General features: G+C 42.6%; 1 protein-coding gene across 1 annotated transcript in view; it reads left to right on the top strand.

Annotated features, from left to right (window-relative positions):
* LOC139050420 (uncharacterized) overlaps positions 1-18448 on the top strand; it is a 516820-nt gene that overhangs the window by 37409 nt on the left and 460963 nt on the right. The window lies entirely within an intron of this gene.

Below are 18448 nucleotides of genomic sequence, written 5' to 3'. Positions count from 1 at the left end.
ATCGAACACCTCCTAGCACTCGCAACTCGCAAAGGCGTATGAAGCAAACGTGAAAATGAACTTCATTTGCTGTGTAGCGTGTCAACAAACGCATAGCAATCGGAGAATCCAATCTGCAGTACAAGTTTTTTATTCTCCGTTCGCGTACGTATCGAATCTGACGATCCACGTCTCTGCGCATTGCACTTGTCATGTGAGGCGCCATTTTCCAAAACAAACCCACACAAACCGGCGAAATAGTTCCGCTGACAGCTCTCCGCGCAATTTCGACGGAAAATCGCAGCGATCGGTGCGACTGTGCGACCAACCGGTTGGTCGCAGCCGAAAATAGGGGGGTCGGCACTGCGACTGCGATTTTCATCGCAAATGACGGAAATCGCACTTCCGGTGCGACGAAAATCGCATCATGCGAAACAGGCTTTATAGGTGGTCTCTCCGTTGATATGACGACAACCTCGCCTTGCGCTCGCTCGGTGGCGGCTTCACTGGGATATATAGCGGTGCGCTATGCGTTGGTTGATCAATCTCGCCACGGAAATTACCGATGAAGAGTCTATATCTGAATATAGTTGCTCTACTGCTTCGAAACGGTTAAATTATAAGGCGAAAGCTAAGCAAGCTAGCAAGAATGAGATAAAGGTTACAACGTGCCCAGGAAACTTTGCTTTCGCAATTCAACCAGGTTTACCCAGAGCTAAGCCACAGCCATTTTTTTTCTCCTTGTTAATAAATGACGGCTATGGATGTCTGTGAAATGGTCTGTTATTCATTTTGGTTACTTGATGTAAGCCCTAAGTGCAGGCAATACCGGAAGGGTGAGCTCGTTTGCGTTTTGCAACCACGTGCTGCGTTTTGCGTTTATGCTGTGGTCAGCGATAATTTCCATACCCAGCCTGTCACTCGTTAGATTTTTAATAAATTTTCTGACGTCTCTTGTACATTGCACTCGACGAATATTTCAGCAATAGCTGCGATATTGTTTACATGTAGCTTTGATTCTGGGTCTGAATCTCTCGTTGTATGTTAGTGAAATTTGCTGACGTGTTTTGTAGTACCTGGCCATTTTACAAGTTTTACTTTCTGCACTCCACGTAGAAGTTGAAGCCATACGTACTTATTTCATTTTCAACTGCACTGCTTGCGCATATTTCTTCATTATAGGCTTGGGAGAGCTTGCGACAGATTAATGTGGCTGCTAGTGTCTTAACATGCATTCCCAGACAACGCACTGACGTCCCAAGTATGTCCTCAGTATGCCCCCTCAAGGACATTGCAACGTCCTGAAGACATCCTCTACTGGTCCTTGCAAAGGCCTAGAAAGGTCCTCATGTCCGGCCTCGGCACATCCTCTGAACATCCCCAGATAGCCCACAAGGATTTTTCTAGGATGTTTTGAGGACTTATTAGGGTGCACTGTAGGCTTCCTTGAATGCAGAATTTTTGCATTCAATAACGTCATTTAGCTTTTAACAGAACATAACACTAAGGCATGCTTATGGGCTGCACATATTGCTGCGTCCAGAAGTCGATCATAATGAATGGAATGCCTTGGTAGCCTCGGCTTGCTGGGTAATATACAAGGCTAATTTACACATATTGAACAGCCAATGCTGACAGGGCATTACGTGACAAAAGTAGCACAAGCTCTTGCCATGATCAGCTAGTTTTCAACACATATGCACAGTAAGGTTTGGTGCTGCTTAATTGCCTGACGTGTGGTTGTAAATTGAATTGGCTACTTCATCTATCGCACGAAACTCAATATTGAAGGTGCCATCAGCACCTTGCCCAGATAATGTCAATTCTGCCTTTTGCATCATGGATGAAATTCTGGCTGTAAGAAAATGTAATTTTTCTGTACCAACGAAAATGAATCTACCTGGTTATAAAAAGTATCTGTAGCAGGCAATGCATACGGGTGATAGTCATGGCACCTGCTAAAGCAAACACAAATATAACCAGTTTCCCAATGACTAGAGTTTATTGTAAGACTGGTGGCACCTGCCAAGGCCAGCAATAATTCTTGAGCAAATTGACTCCTCTTGAAATCTTGAATTTTCAGGCATTTAATCAGAGAAATCCAAGTGCACATCCCGTGAGCCTAGAAGAAAATGTATACTGTGATGAGCACTGATAATGACAATGGTTCTACAAGAATATAAATATTTCAAGTACAGCAAAGTGCAACTTCTCGAACAGGCAGCCCATGCAGCTATGTTGGGTGCCAGACAGCATCCAAATTGTCATATGGGGATCAAACCCATAAGCACGAAAACACTCGCCTTCAAATGTTAAGTATTCATGTAGGATAATAATGTTTTGAGTATTTTTAACGATAGTCTGAATACCAAACTCTCCTTCAGATGTGGCAACCTTGGCCTGCTGTTTTCGAAGTTTTTCACCCGAGTGGCGCAGCCACACCTTAATTATACTCTCTACATCACTTCTTTTTGACGTGGGAAAATTTTGCATTACCGCCCCTGAAAGATCCACTGGAGATTACTTATACAACATTGTACGTATACAAGCTCAAAGCAAAACATTAACAGTATCCAGAAACAACAGGAAATTACATATTAGCCATCTTAGCTTGCCCAAGTACAATAGTACTTGGCTCAGCTGGTTTAACACTCCTCAGCTTGACATTTACGAAGTATGTATACCTTTACAAGTTTGACTTTTGAAAGCTCGAAAGGAAATTATTCTACCAAGTTTCTTTTTACCGACAATATAAACATTCAGGCCTTACTTGTGATTGTGTTGGCCACCTGCAGTGCAGAAAAACTTTTCTTTCCTTTTTTGCCAAGCCAACTGTACTGCACTGCCACTTCTTGGCTTAGCAAAATTCCTAAAATGCACCGTGTTGCGAGTCCTACGCTGCTGCCTCCAAGACCATGAAATTGCTGCATCTGTAAAACAAGGGTAGTGATGGGGAGGGGGCTTGTTGGTGAATCATTAGGAATACTTTTGATGTAGCGCTAAACGTAACATGGACACTAGGAGGCACATAAAAAGATAACACACAGTGCTACTAGCAACAACCTATTCTCAAAACCAGACCGCTTATGTACCATCAGTGGCAAGCAGACATAGATCACGTGGAAGCACTGAGACATGCACTATGAAAGTCGCACTGTCGAACCATATTCACGACCCACGATAATCTACCAGAACAAATTGTCACCGCTTATGCAGGAAGTCTAACTCCTTGCGAAACAACACTATTGATGGCTTGCTAATGCAAAATTCACTAAGTGCGTCGATATGCTCGGCCTCAGCAATCTGGCCAACAATAATCATGTTTTCGCCGTCATTGTTGCTGGATTTAAAGGTCACCTTATTGATTGTTGAGGCAGAGCATATCGACATACTTGGTGAATTTTGCATTAACAAGCCATCAATAGCATTATTTCCCAAGGAGTTAGCTTTCCTGCGTAAGCATGACAATTTCGATAGTGTGATTTTCATAGCGCATGTCTCAGTGCTTCCACGAGATCTATGTCTGCTTGAGGCTGATGGTATAGAAGCATTCTGGTTTTGAGAATAATCATTGTTGCTTGTAGCGCAGTGTGTTGTCCTTTTTACGTGCCTCCTAGTGCCCGTATTATGTTTTGCTCTGCACTACTATTCCTGTAAAACGTGCACTGAAATGTCAGTTTCATATATGCAAGTACATTTGATAGAGGAGGTAAAGAGAAGGAAAAATATCAGACCAGGCGTGTCCTTGTTCCTTCATTTGTTGATATCTCGGCATCAAATTCTTCGAATGCTTTGATGTCCTCGAATGGTTTTGGGACCACATCCTTTGCGGTCCCAACTGTCAAAGGGCCACTGCATAGCTGTTGTGCAATGGCATCAAGTTGGCGCCCTTGGTGCTCAACCCTCATTAAAATTGTTTGCAAGATTTTGAAGACCTGGTGTTCGAAATCTACAAAGATTGAGGTAACAATAACAATGTAATAAAAATCTGCAGCTTACTGACATATTCGAAAGGAAATGTATGTAATCATTGTATTCTGCTAGCACTAGCTCATGGAGCTAGAACTTTGGTAACGAAGAAAATTGACAAAAAAGGCAATCATGCAATTAGCAATGAAACAAAAAATTTACATGTAAATGCAGAAGGTAGGCAAATGACATTCTAGTTTAGAATAAAGGGAAGTGAAACTGGAAAGGTTGTCTCATGTATGTAATGGTAGACCAGATGAATGGTGATATATAAAGGGAAGAGTAGGCAGTTGAGGGCAGCAGAGAATTATGCAGAGTGATGACGTCGAGAAATCCGCAGGCATAGGTTAGGTTTCGCAGATAAGCATACAGCCAATTTGAGATGCAAGGTAGAGGCCATCCACCTGTAGTAGACAAGGCAAGCTGACAATGAAAACTCGGATGATGCACACTCGTAGTTTCTTGTCTATTTCACATTGACAGCAAAAATCCATGTGCACAAAAGTCTTAAATTTTAGGGTGGTTGCTTGGGCTAGTTGATAATTCATGATCAAAAATAATGTTCAGCGCGGAGGACAGGGACTGCAAGAGATGACATACACAGCGCTGGCAAGGACTGCAAGAGACGACATATACAGCGCTGTGTATGTCGTCTCTCACAGTCCTTGTCCTTCGCGCTGTACATTATTTTTGATCTTAAATTTTGTCCAGGGTGTCACACTCAACTGTGATTTTGGATGCTAACCATTATGTTAAAAAAAGCCCAAAGAATCCAGGCATGCAATATGCACAGGCAGAATACATAGCACTAGAAAGCATCTCAAATTAGAACACCAGTCTAATAAAATGTAGTTTTTTGCTTACCAGATGGCCCATTTACGGTTGAAACCGACTTGCTTGTGGGCCTTGAGGTAGGTGCTGCAAGTTATTTAGCAACTGGGAGTTAATTTCCCGCACAAGGTTCTTTGCCAATGAAATGTCCATCAATTGCAAAACAAGGTTTTCTAATTCACAAGTTTGCAGTTGCATAGCATGTGAACGTCGAGGTTGCATTATGAATGTAATCACATTTTGCAAGCTCATTCAGCAGTATTGGCTAATTAAATTGCAACGGAATCTACTCTCTGCTGTACCAAAATGCAATACATACTGCAATAGTCATGCAATAGTCATGCCCTGTTGTATGAGAGAGCATGGCCAAACTTAGCATTCAAATTATCACTTAGTATGAACTAAAAGTAACATGCACTTACTAGACAGTACATCAGCAGTGGGAAATGAAGCCCTGCTCAGCCCATATGATCCTGCAAGTTATGGCAAGATAAGTAACAGCAGTGCAATCAATATACTTAGTCTTACCTGATCGTGAGAAGTCATTTCCTGGCTGAGAGGCAGCTGTGAGAGGCGAGCGGGCATGGGTGCTAGTTTTGTGGCGTCTCTCCAACCCTATTCGCAAAGACAAGTGTCGATGCAACAAAGGGAATAAATTGGCATGCCATGGTACTAGAACATGATGCACTCAACCTACCTAAATGTTCATGCTCAAATGGCTGGCTCCTACAGTCGTAATGGCCTTCAAAAGAAACAGTACAAATATAGTATTGGAGCTGATTTCGATAGCCATGCATACCTTACCTGAGCTTGGTGTCGGCGTTCGATTAACACACGGCCACAAGCCTGGCAAGTCACTCTGAGCGTTGTCTGCAATTTCACCAAAATAGAAGCAATACACTGCAGTTTCGAATAAAATTATCACATTGACAAAATGTGTGCATTTTAGAAGAGTCTGCAAATTCAAATCTACCTTCTCCACATGGCGTTGAGATGCAACTTAAACTGCTGCTTTCTGCAATGTAACGTGCATTTAGCGTTGGACTCATAATGAGCAATTTTGCAAACTCAATATAAATGGCTCAGTCAGCTACACCCCACTGCTTGTAGCAAAGAAAACCTGCCATAAAATGTGAGAACACGTAGTGAGAGTATGTCTATAGGTTGTATTCGTTTACTCAAAGTGTTGAAATATGTACACACACAGTGAGCATATGGTAGCATAAGTAGCAACTTTCGGGTGACCACTCAGACTACACCGAATCCATGCAGCCATCATATTAAATTTTTGTGCAGCTGGCCCCTTGTGAAAAGATGCTTGTGGGTTTTTGAGTAAATGAAAATTCTGAGATATCCAACAAAGATTTAAAGATTTGCCCCGTTGGCACCTGCATGATACATAACTTGTTTTGCTTTGTGGTGATTTTTGATTTTGTCAGTTAAATCAGCAGCACAATATGTATTAGTCGATGATGGACAAAGACTTTAAAAATAATTATACAGAATATGCAAGGTTAAACTTTGTTCAGCCACTTTAATGGTACGCCCACACTAGCGACAAAAACGCGCGCGACACGCCGCACGCGGCAAGCGACCGCGCGGCAGACGCGTGCGGGCAAGTCCACAGTCGCGTTTTGCGGCACGCGGCAGCGGTACAGTAGCAGCGGCCCGTGGAGTCCCGCGTTGTCTCGTTCCATTCGATACTTCTCGCGACAACGCGCTCTCCGTTCTGCCCATTTCGTCTTCCATCGGAAGTGTCTGTGTTTTTTTGCGGGCCGGCGTTGGGCGTACCCGGTGGTTCTAACGGGTGCGTTGCGTTCACCCAAATAGCCAACTTATTACTGATTTGGCTTGGCTCCCGTTGGATTTTTAAAAGGCGGCGGTAGTGCGCTTTTGACATTTCTTGAATTTCTTGTGAGCGTCTGTCAAACAAGGTGTAACCTTTCTTCGCTGCCGTGGTTAGTTTGTTTGGCTGGTTAGTACATGTACAAACGGTCTTTTGTGATGTTCTGGAGTTGTGGAAGTTCGTCGCCCCTATTGCAAGTACTTGCGTTGTCGCGACATCATTCGAACACTTTACGATCAGAGCAGAAACAAGTGCTGTAACTTATCCTGGTTGTTGTGTAGGCGTCAGCTCTCGAAGTATTGGTCAATGCACGGTGGGAGCCCGTTTTATCTGCGGATGCGTGCTTGCACCAACTCTGACGAAACTCTGATCATTCGGGACCTATGAAAGCAGTGCTGTGTTGTTTTTGTTCCCTGCTTAGTTCGCCTGTTTACATACTCGCCTGAATGTGTGCTATTGTGATTTGTAAGTTTTCCCCCGTTGGTCTGTACCAGATACCTCGCATTCAGCTGCTTGTCACCTGTGGTCTTTTTATAACTGCTGCAGAATTTTGTCCTTAAGTCGAATAAACTTGGGAAGGAAATCGTGAAGCTTTACTCCCGAAAAGCACTTGTACGTCCATAGAATTTACAGTTCAAATGCAACACATATCCTCATTTAAATTTTAGAAGAATTTATAATTTCAGTAAATTGAAATTGCAGATAAACAGAATTCAATAAATTGAAGATTTCTATATGCACACCAAATAAGTTCTGCAAAGTAAAACGGTTTGTTACATTAAAGTTCAATATATGGAGGTCTAATTGTACAAAATTGATTGATATAGGGGTTGATTGGATACAGGGTGTGCATATTCACACGCCTGGTTCCTTAGTCGGTCGTTACGTGCCGGTCTACTTGGGCAATAAACCAAGCAACAATGTTAATGTTTTCGAACTGTTAATATATCGGGAGCACACCAAGAAGGTGATCTAAAACCTCCAGGCATATGGTGACTTCCTGTTCCAAAAGAAAAAAAAGTAATAGTAATAATGTGTACAGTGGCATAGCAGAGTAAACAAACAAGAAAGCTCTCTTTTTAAGACAATCCTACTTTTTTTTTTCCTAATTACAGCAGCTGTGCAAGGTGTTCTAGATCAGTTACAATATTTGAAAATTCATTGTGATGGGCCAGTCTGTTTCCCTTAGTGTTATAATGGCCTCATATTCTTGCGAAGTTAATCATATTACTCCTGTATCCTTACTACATTGAACTCCTGAAATGTTTTATCCCGGCCACTGCTCCTGCTGCTTCTGCTTAATAGTTCTCAAGGCAATTATATTGCCCTCCTCTCCCTATTATTCAGGCAGAGAAACAGATCCACATGGCCATCACAAACTAATTTTCACTTGCACATGCCCTGACGTTCAAAACATTGCAGTTGAGCGGGAAGCTAGAGGGAAGCTAGAATTAGCACTAGTGAAATGTGAAGGTTGTTAGCAAAAGTGCCCACAGTGTGTGAGGCCACAGTTTATGCGAAGATAAAAGTTTTGAGAAAGATTGTAGAAATTTTGCAGTTGATGTTGTTTTATTAATGCTGCTCTTGCTTTAGTTATCCTTTCTTTTTAGTCACCATATGTGTTAAATGTCGCAGCATTTGATATTATAGCATTGACATATATCAGTGGGGTGGGGGGTCCTCATCTGGATAGTTCATTTCTAATGCATACACTTTCCATGGCTTGTTCGCGTTGCCAACACCTACTGTATTACTTTGCTATTAAAACCTTCACAATTGTTTTTCACACATAAATAAAACAAGCAGTCTAAAAATGTTCCTTTGTATCATGCAATATAGCGCTCCTCTCACCTAAAGCTGTATGTTCTCGAGACACAAGTTAACAGCTACATGTTAGCTGCAAAACCTCTTAAATTTGCAACAATATCGAATATATTGAGACAAAAAAGCTATCTCGGTGAACATATTGCTGCAGATGCTGACCAGCACATGAGTAGTGCTTCTTTTATTACAAACATATAATCACATTGCAGAGAGTGTGTACCACTTAAATCACAATCATTTTATTGATCTTGAAACTTATTGTGCGCAACAAACAGGGACGAAGAAGAGAAGAAACACAAGGACGAGCGCTTTCTAACAACTGGTTTTATTTTTGAAGAACCGCCTGCTTATATACCCACAGATCTGCGCGATCTAGTCAAACAGAGCACACCTATAGCGCATAGAATACACACAGATCTGCGCGATCAAGTCAAGAGAGCACATTTACAGTGCATATACCACTTGTGATAAAAAACAAAGACGTGGACCTGTTTGTTGCGTCCCTGTTTGTTGCGCACAATAAGTTTCAAGATGAATTTGTTCCAACTAGGCCGACTCGCAGTCTTACTTCAGTTCATTTTATTGAGATATTTTTGTGTCATTTGCATGTGGCAGAAGCAGGAAATAGTAAGCTGACTCTGCCTTAAAGCAAACATATGCATGAGAGAGCGCTTAAAGCATTACTTGTTCAAACCGAGGCTTTGGTGTCTAGATTTCACGACGAAGAGAGTAAAATGTGAGGTCACTTACCCTGTATTCTGAAACCATCTATGACTGGAAGCTTCATTCCACTGAGATGAGCGCAGTGCCACCCCTTGACTGAAGACGACGCTGTGTTTCACAGTAATTGACATGAAGTTTAATTAAAGCTAAGAAACCGCCTGTGTCAAGGAGTGGGGCTGCTGTGCATTTGAATCCACGTGGAGGGTTGAGTGGAGAATACAGGAGTTAGTCATCTTTACCTATCCTTGAGCCTCTTAAGAGATTTCCTACAACATCTAAGCTCAGCCTTTCTGTTTTCTTACAGCATGGTTATTACAGGTGGTACAAAACATTCCATTGTACAGTTTCTATAATTCTTTGGGAAAACATACATCACCTCACTAAACAGGAATAGGCTCAATAGGTTCACTGGTATCATCTATAGTGTTTCCATCCAAGACCTATTGCTATTACAAGGCATTGCAGACATTCAGTGACGTAGCCAGAAATTCATTTCAGGGAAGGATTCTCCACTGGTCACTACCACTCCCCCATCACCTCTCTCTCTAGCACTATATAAATGTGTGGAGGGTTTTACATCACACCAAGACAAACTCCTAGCACTCCCCGGACAGGAATACTTTAGCAATGAGGATGCACATTTTTACGTTGCCAAAACTTTGCTTAACTTCTGACAAAAGTTTTTCATTGCTAAGACTACGCCTAAAATTATGCTATCATCCTTGTGCTGTTTTTAAAAATGACTATATTAAAAATAACATTTTGTTTTTTGTATAATGTATATTATGACCTTGTTGGTACATTACTTAGGAAAGCGAACCGTGCTAAAAACATGACAGCGCTCTGTCTTGTGTCTTCTTGTTTGCAGCCCAGACTTGTTGCAGCCCAAGTAACAGTGAAAGTCAGCGTTATTTTCTTACCAGATTTGCTAGTGAGTGGTTCAGCCATGGCTGTGTATAAAAGAGAGCGGGCACTATTTTGCAAGTCGCCTATTACTTAATTGCAGGCATTATGGGCATGCTTCCCTGACACCTGCCTATTCTAAAGACTGCAGAGCAGCAAGCACAGCACATGCTATGACGGGGTAGGTGAATCTCGGCTAAGGCAACTGGCCACGGCTATCTGGCGTTGAGCGATCGAGCAGTGATGAGACAATCCCCCTGTGTTCCATAATTTTTCACTTCATTCTTGATGCCCTTAATGCGCGTCACCACCCTAGTAGCCCCCTTACCGTATCATCCTCCCCACTCCCTGGAGCTCTCTGACACTCTTTTCAGCTAATCACTGTCCCACTTTTCAACATTCACGGGGTTGTTGAATGACACAGCATTCTATAACATTCCTATATTTATGTTTCTGTGTGGACATCGAAGCCATTCACCTAGCTCCCATAGTTTGTTGTGGCGGCTTCTTAGCTCCCCTGGTCCAGCACCCCGTCCTTGATATAGATTGCCGCGCGCAAATCAGCATTCTGTAAGCCTTTCTTTCTTGTCCCGTTGTCTCTCCATTTTTTCATTCTTAGCAGTGTGTACAAACTAGCCTGAGAGCAAGCTCTTCTGAAGTTTATTAGCATAATGAAAGTCAGAGTCAATGGAAAGTAAAAGAAGAAAAAAAGAGGTGGGGGGAGTGTTTTTTATGAGTTTTCTAAACAAGCAAGTTGTAATATAAGTAAGTTGTATAATAGCAAGCACCAAGTATGAAAGATTAAAAAACGCATTTGCACTTCTCGTCTGACGAAATTTACTGTGCTTTTACAGAAATTAAAATCATTGAAAAGGAGGTAAGTGTTTACGTTGAGATACGAGCACGTAATCTGTAAGCCTCGTAAGCTTATGTCAAGTAAAACAACATGAAATCTTGAGAGATTGAGCTTCTTAAGTACACGTGTTATAATAGGAACACCAACCTTCATCAGGATGATAAAAGCACTGTAGATCAAGGTTCTCCACGTAGTGGAAACATTGTTAAATCTGTTAAGATGTGAATGTGGGCAAGTTTGTAACAAAGTTCTAACTTGCTAAAGCACATTACTTTCCTCATCGAACTAATGACTATAGTTTCTTGTACATGTGTCTTGATCACATTCAGCACAACATTATGCATTTTTTGCTTTCTTTAATGCATTCTGTAGCCCCTCAATGGATTCAAGATGCTAGAAACCTATGTTGAACTACAAAGTGCTTGCCATTAAAAAAGACAAGAAGTCAGTTTTTGTGTTAGAAATATTTATTAGTTAGAGAAAGGCTAAAATTTAGTATGAACATTAGCTATGTCTTGAAGTTTTCATCCTACTCATTTTACAGTTGAAGCTAGCTTGCTTCTCAGGTTACTTGTGCTTAGAATTAAAGCACAACAAACAGATGAATGGCTTGCCGGGGCATTATTCACAGAAAGTGGTCACTTTTCTCACTCTCACCGTAGTGTTTGGGCTACTGCTGGTACTGTTGGCCGCATAGCAGCCAGTGCAGTGCCACTGAGTGTCGTGTGCCGATGTGCCAGTTTTTCTTAGCATGTGGACACTTCTCCCATGAGTTTCTTCGATGTTGTCTTGACGAGGGCCGAACAGTGAATGAGCCAGTTCATCTTGAAATTTAATAATTGGCGTAGAGTTTCCTTCAAGCATGCCACGAATGTTCCACGCATTTATGATGGCACATCCAACAAGCAACTCAACAGCTACCTTTCTGTACCATTTGAGTCCTTTTCTAAAGCAGTTGTGGTATAACGTCATTTGGTCACTATAGTCGACGCCCTTTTTTGCTGCATTGTAATCAAGACTGGCCTGATGTTTCATGATTGGTGCGCCGTCCCTTGTTTTCTTCCCACTGTCCACCAAAGTTGCTTCATATTTGGCGGCAGATGTGAGTATCAGAACAGGCCTCTTGTCCATCCACTTCAGTGCCTTCACTCCATTTTTTGGACTGAAGTTCGGTAACACTGCCATTTGCAACCTTTACTTCAGTGAGATCTTTTGGCAGCCCTTTCCTCACTGAGTGAACTGTGCCACGAATGAAAGTGTCTTCCTTTAGAAGGCAAAAAGTGAGCGGCAAGCTCATGTAGAAGTTGTCTAGGACAGCAGGCACACAACTTCCTTGTAATTTTGCAGGAGTTTCAAGCATACATCTTCGGCATGTCCGATGCCAACTGTTCAGTCACACTTTCCGGCATATACATCAACCTTTAGCCTGTAACCGTCTTTGGTACATGCCTTGAACAGCCTGACTCTGTAAGGACGAAAGTCTGCCACGCCATGGCACTATTGTTTCATCTATCACAACCTCCTTTCCTGGCTCAAGCACAGTGGCAAAAATTTTGGTTCAATTTCTCTACCAGAGGATGGATCTTAAAGACATGATCCTGCAACTCTGCAACCACTTAATTGTCCGCAAAATGCCGGAACCTCGAAAGTAGGGAAAAGGTGATCACGGCTCATATTTTGACGAATGAGTTCAACACCATACAGGTTACTTTTTGCCCAGTAGTGACTCAGATAGGAAGATGGACGAGATTAATACAAATTGGTATTCCAACAAATGCTTTCGTTTGTTGGAGATTGGTTTCCATCCAATTTTTCAACTTTGATTTAGATTTGGGAGTAGGAAGACAGAGGAGACCAATACAAATCAGTATTCGAATAAATGCTTTAATTTCTTTGGCATTGGTTTCCGTCCAATTTTTCAAGCGTGATTTAGATTTAGGAGTAGTTGGCTTCAACACTTGTTGTGTGAACCTGTTTGTTTCATTGACCTTCATTTGCCAAATGTCATCCGTAATAAACAGTGAACAGGGGGCATAACGGCTAGATGGCAACTGAATGATAGTGGGCGGCCTAGAGTGTGGTGTCGCACAAGGCGAAGTGGTTGTTGCCGGTGTCCATTTCTCTAGAGATGGGCTGAGACAAATGAGAGCATTGTATCCTGAATCATTCACCTCAGAATCATCAGTCAGGTCTGACTCTCCATTCGACATGCTGGCTGAGGTCTGTGATGGTTCGTAAACACTATCTTTGTCACTGATTTCACTGTCCACTGCTGAACATCTGACACTGAAGCACTTGACTCATCCGCTGGTGATCGCGAAGTTGCTGGTGCATTCTTCTGGCCCAAAACTAAGTTAATTTGCTTCCTCTGCATTATGCTTTCTTTTTTTTCATCCATAAGGGGCATGAGGATCTATCTATTAGACACGCTGAAAAGTTTGGGAGTAGCAAGAAAAATGCAGGTACTTATATTCCAATGGCACGTATTTCAAAAACTGCTGCGAAAGTTTGCAAGAAACCCAACTGAGAAATGTGCTGCCACTCCACTCTCCGAAACAAACATGCCACCCCATGTCCAATGCAATAAATATATATATTAATTGCAGTTTCAAACCTCAGATGGCAACACAAGAGCGAGAATTCTTGCATGTAGGTCACTGCTGAGTCACGCCACACACAGCATAAAAACGTTTTCATTGAGTGCATTGTGGATTGCCAGTGGGTCATAGCATTTAACATCAGACAAGTAGTCTACTGGCTATCTATAACCTCACACAACAAAAATCGTACCTCTGAGTTCAAGTGTCATAATGTTATCGCAGCAGCAAGCAGATGAATGCCCGTAACTTTGCTGCTGCATAGGAGCACAGGCTGTGCTGTGATGGCACTCAGAGTAACACGTGACTTAGATTCAAGGCAGCATCAGTTATTTGTTGAATCTGTTGCTTCAGTGGACTAATTAAAGTTTAGAGAAATAATGAAAAATACAACCCGAATGTCTGGGTGCTTTTGTTTTACTTCGCACTGTAGCAAGAGAGATGAATTTCCGTTTCGTCTCCTTTTTCCGACGTTTGCACGCGCGCAGAGAACGAAACTATACGTCATCGTCTACTGTGCTCCAGCATTGCGATCATGCATGCTCTTTTATCCTCTCGCGTTTGCCTCAGTGCTGGGGCACTGACTTATGCCGCTAATCACATGTTCTCGTGTAGAGTGCGCATTATCGTCCGCTACAGGAAACGAGACAAGCGCAAGAGCTCGCGCGACACCGTCACCGGAAGTGTGCCGGTGACGGTGAAAAAAAAGGGAAGACGGCAAGGTATACCCGCCGCGCGACCCCTCGGCTCCGGTATGGGAGAACGCAGTGAAGGAAATTTGCTTACACAGGCGAAACGGGGAATGTCGAGAGAGTGTTTATATAGGCGGCGACGCTCTCCTCCTGAAATCATGTGTTCGCGGCACTTCAATCATTCTCTATCTGCTGTTAATGAACCAATTTGAAAAATGCTTGCGGTAGAACACTTCTTAGAGGGCACGTAACAACTTTCAGCGTATAACCAAAATTTGTTATGTAGCCTGTGAGGGGCCCTTTAAAACAAACTCGGTAAAAATCGGGTGTACCGTGGGATGTTGTTACAGCTGCGTCGAGCTTCACAGCCCTCTACACAAGCATTGCTGTGAAGCCTGTGGCAGAAATAGAGTTTTATTAAATCAAAGGACTGCATAGAACGCGCTCTCGTGTTGTGCTACGTGAATTAAATCATTCGTTTCCTGCCTGCACAAACGTTTGCATCTCGAGTGGATTTCAAGCACACCGTATAATAACGTGCAGTTCCGTCGTGCTTCGCAGCACTATACACAAGTACTGCCGTAAAGTTAGTGGCAAAAGTACGATGTCATGAAACCAGATCAATGCATATACCACGCTCTTTTGGTGCGCTGCGTGAATGGAAACATTGCTTGCCTGCCTGCACAAACGTTTGCATCTCGAGTTAATATCAAACAAACCATATAATATGTGCAGTTTTGTCGAGCGCTTCACCGCACTGCATGCAAGCATTGCCGTAAAGCCTGTAGGATAAATAGGGTTTCATGAAGTCAAATTAATGCGCAAACCTCGCACTTGTGGTGTACAAGGTAAACAAAGAATTCGTTGCCATGTCTCCGCAGTAGTTGGTCACGTTGATTTGTGTGAGCATATTGGTTCATGTGCCCCATCTACCTCTGTGATGAGAAAATAAGAATATCAGCTGCTATATGTGTTGATGCATATGCTTTTTATTACAAGGTGTAGGAGCAGTACATCTTACTGCATGAGTAAACCACTCATGGAAACAGTACGTTCCTTGAACATTGTAGCTATTTAATAGCCTAGGAAGCGCGCTATATTGGAAGTTGCAATTTTTTTTTCTGTTCGCAAAATTCAATAACTCAATACATATGCTTTTGCTAAAAGCAAAAAAAATAATAAATTTCGCAATGATATGTGTGCTGCGTCAGTAAGTTAAGTAGGCAGCACATAATCAGGCTAAACCAGAGGAATATCCGCAGGTAGGGATTTATACAAATGTACAGAGTATTTAAAAAAAATGTTTTCTCAAATGTTTTCAGTGTGGAGTAAGGAGTTGCATATGCGTCCAGCGCTGATTTCCAGCGCTTAATTTTTGTTGCACCTTGATGTAACAAAGACGTAACACTCAGCACTCTATTTTGTTACATCAAAGTTTTTTTTTTACAATGGAACACTGCATTCTACTATACGTGCCGCTCATGCGCCCCAAAATTTTTGCCCCTCTAAGGAAGTCACCGTTTTAAGTCACTGTTCTCTAAGTTTCGTCCGAAACTTAGATATCGCTACTTCCAACACTCGTGAAACCAGCAGCCACGTCGGCTTGCCGCCTTTACACCGGCCGCAAATTACTTTTAAAAAATGTGACACGCGCGGGCCGTGTAATGCACTCTGCTGCGCGCGGACAGCCATATGCACGGGCACGGCCGGGCAAGAGACGTCGCGCGCTCTCCTACCCTAGCGCGCACTTGATCACGGGACGTGGACAGCGCGCATAAAGCTGCCATCCTTCTCGGCTCACCCTCGCACCCTTTCATTCGCAATTAACCCCAGCAAGCGGGATGCAACGGGGCACTATAATTTTTGTCACACTTGGACTTTAAACCAAACATCAGGGCGATGGCGAAAATTCGCTTAGGGTGTCCAAAAATTGCTATCGCAATAATACACTATGGAGAAATTTAGGTATTATGTAAATTATCTGTGGATGGGTCGAAACCCCCTAATTTCCCAAACACGCACCCATCCACTGGCACGCTGCACACATGGATCCCGCGCGGCACGCTGCATCATTAAGGCGTATCGTTCTTCTCTATAGCTCTATGATCATTTCTGCAGTAGTCACTTGGCGAGAAGCTTAATTTCCAACCTATGCGCAGGTGTCGTACCTGAATTTCGAAAGTACACGGACCATATATATGTTGGCAAAATAATCGGAACTCACTATTTAGACTCGCCAAAATTATACTTAGCTGCTCACTTGAACTCATAAGAATATACTACTCAGCCGAGCTCACTCGGGCTCAAACTCGCCAAAATACTGCTCAGCTGGGCTCACTCAGACTCATGGGATGATCTGAGGGAGTTGACTCATCAGTGAGTTTGCCAGCGTATGATGTGTGCTGAACCACAAACCTGGCTTTCTTGAATAAAAACAGTTGGTCGCTGCAGCATATGGATGCACATAAGTGTAATTCAGAGAGCGCGGCACTGTAAAGGCTGCCACAGTTACCATGCCATGCTGCAGCTCATTTCAGTCATGTCAAATGCAATACCCCTGCCAGCTTTTAGTCAGTCGATCAAATGTGATTGCTATTTATCTCATCACAACACCTCATTTTCCTGCCTAAGGCTTTGGGTGAATTTTCCTTGGCATCCATTTTGTTACTCTAACAGGTTACCAGTTATCTGTTGCCTATACGAAATTTGAAGTTGTGCACATGTCATGTGGACTCCATGCCAAACTCGTAGTACTGCATGCGTTTTTGCAGTTAGGTCTAGAGTTACAGAATCGCATGTGGGAGTTACTTTAGTTAGCAGCTGTAGCTTTGGAACAAACACGTGCATGAGAGTGTGCTTAAGTGTTACCTGTCAAGACTGGGAGCACCAAGGCAACTTGTGCAGTAAAGGCATGGGCAGTACGAGCCCACAGATTTTACTAAGTGTGGCTGAGGTGATGCGTCTAGATTTCACTATGAAGAGAGCCAAATAAAAGGTTGCCTATCCATCATACCTATTCTGGAGCCTTTTCTTGAGCTTTTCGAAAACATTAAGCTCATCGTGTACACTTTATCACAGCATAATTATTACATGTGATATAAAACATTGTATTGTGCAGTTTCTCCAACTCTTCGTGAAGGCATCTATCCATACATTAAACAGGAATAGGCTCAATGTTGACATATCTCCACAGTAGGATCTCCAGGACCTCGTACTGTCACAATGCATCACAGACATTATTTAAGTGAACTCCAGAAGTGAAGCTCTTCGTTAACATTGGCTAAAATTGTATTTTTATATAGCAAAGTGATCATGCATAAATCTGCATGTCATGACAGAACACTTTGTTTCTCACGGACTTTAGTTTACAATTGTTTTCAAGATCAGGAAAATTGTGCAGTGTGCTAGTTGGTTCAACATACTTAACACTGTTGTGCGGAGTGACGAAGGGACAGGACTTGAGCGAGAAAACAATAGACACCTGAGCACAAACTATCAACTGGTGATTATCACAAGGCAATGATTCTGCTGAAAAGTAGGAACCAAAGGAAAAGACAAGTCGTGGAAGCATACAACCTCAAGGTGGAGCTACAGGGCTCATGTGTCAGCCCGCCGTTTATTTCACTCAGCAATAAAGAGATTAGCATAATCACTGACAATAGAGGGTGTAGGTAGACCGGGAAGAGGACTCCTGTGCATGCGTGTAGGCTTTATGTACGCTTCACTTGCAGAAAAATAAACCAGTTCATAGTTTGCGCTCAGGTGTCATGTGTTGTTTTCTCGCTCAAATCCTGACCCTTCATCGCTCTGCGCAACAGTGTTAAGTTTTCAGGTTGTTCACTATGTGATGTAGGAAGGGTAAAATTGATGGGAAATCCCAATATTCTCGGGCATATCGCGAAAAATATGGCCCAAGTCAAGTGTCATTTTAGGCTTCACTGTCCCCTTATATAGGGCAAATAGTAATAGTTTGAATTCTATGGACGCTGGTTGCTTTTTCTGACTTAACCTAGGCAGTGCTCAGCTCTCAGTTGAAAGGAACAGGTAAACAGGAGGACTTGCCACATAAGCAGAAGGTAGCACTCCAGACTTAAGCTTAATATACTGCGTGCTTCCACAGCCCTAGGGGGCTAGTCTGTAAGTGTTGACTAAGTGGACTGTCCATTCCAGTACACGCTGAATGAATAGAGCACGAGAGCCCATGGTGATGATTGCCACTTGCTCTACC

Source organism: Dermacentor albipictus, chromosome 1 (genome assembly GCF_038994185.2).
Source record: "Dermacentor albipictus isolate Rhodes 1998 colony chromosome 1, USDA_Dalb.pri_finalv2, whole genome shotgun sequence".
Classification (NCBI taxonomy): domain Eukaryota; kingdom Metazoa; phylum Arthropoda; class Arachnida; order Ixodida; family Ixodidae; genus Dermacentor; species Dermacentor albipictus.
The sequence above is the reverse complement of the archived record's forward strand: the minus strand, read 5'-3'. Positions and strand labels throughout refer to the sequence as shown.